Genomic DNA, 1,100 nt, shown 5'->3' with positions numbered 1-1,100 from the left:
AAAAAAAAAAAAAGAAAAGAAAAGAGAAAATTATAAAGAAAGTCAAAACCAATTTGATTTAAAAAAATCTGAAAATAAAATATATTACAAATAAAATTTAAAACCCAATGCAAGTCCCTCCCCCAGCCATCCCTGCAACCAGATGCAGCAGCATCTGTTCTGTCTTGTTTTTTCTTATAACCCCCTTTCCCCTTCCTTTTTGTCCTTTCTTCCTCAAAAGAAAAAAAAAAACCAATAAGGTATATTTAATAGCAGGTTAGATTAGATATGGCTAAGAAAAGGTTCAATGAATTAAAAGACAGTTCAATTATCAGAATATTATCTATCGTTTCTTTCCAACTTGGGCCCTGCAGAATGGCTCCCGCAAAGAAGGGTGGCGAGAGGAAGGGTTGGTCTGCCATTAACGAGGTGGTGACTCAAGAATACACTATCAATATTCACAAGCGCATCCATGGAGTGGGCTTCAAGAAGCGTGCCCCTTGGGTACTCAAATAGATCTGGAAATTTGCCATGAAAAAGATGGGAACTCCAGATGTGCGCATTGATACCAGGCTTAACAAAGCTGTCTGGGTCAAAGGCATAAGGAATGTCCCATACCGTATCCATGTGCCGTTATCTAGAAAACGCAATGAAGATGAAGATTCACCAAACAAGCTCTATACTTTGGTTACCTATGTACCAGTTGCCACTTTCAAAAATCTACAGTCAACGTGGATGAGAACTAATTGGTGATTGTCAGACACATCAAATAAAATTATAAAAATCAAAAAAAAAAAGAATATTATCTATCAAAAAATGAGTCAGAAAAATGAAAGAGAGGTTTAAGAGAAATCAAAGACAAAACAAGGCTAACTTATGTCTATGTTGTGCTGCCGTTGTCATCACTGGTAACATAATAGTAGACTACAGTTTTCCCCAGATCAATATTTGTTGGTGGCTCGGCACCTATGGCTCAAGTGGCTAAGGCGCCAGCCACATACACCTAAGGTGGCGGGTTTGAATCCAGCCCGGACCCACCAAACAACAATGATGGCTGCAACCAAAAAATAGCCGGGCGTTGTGGCGGGCGCCTGTGGTCCCAGCTACTTGGGAGGCGGAGG

The 1,100-nt window shown here is 40.0% G+C and overlaps 1 protein-coding gene and 1 pseudogene across 2 annotated transcripts in view; one reads left to right on the top strand and one right to left on the bottom strand.

Moving 5' to 3' along the window:
- Nucleotides 1-1,100, bottom strand: part of LOC100953598 (telomerase-binding protein EST1A) — a 149,353-nt gene that overhangs the window by 60,380 nt on the left and 87,873 nt on the right. The gene's annotated exons all lie outside the window — the stretch shown is intronic.
- On the top strand, nucleotides 355-732 carry LOC105887922 (annotated as a pseudogene).

The sequence above is a fragment of the Otolemur garnettii genome, unplaced genomic scaffold (genome assembly GCF_000181295.1).
Source record: "Otolemur garnettii isolate 467f Iridium unplaced genomic scaffold, OtoGar3 scaffold00145, whole genome shotgun sequence".
In the NCBI taxonomy this organism is placed as follows: domain Eukaryota; kingdom Metazoa; phylum Chordata; class Mammalia; order Primates; family Galagidae; genus Otolemur; species Otolemur garnettii.
The sequence above is the reverse complement of the archived record's forward strand: the minus strand, read 5'-3'. Positions and strand labels throughout refer to the sequence as shown.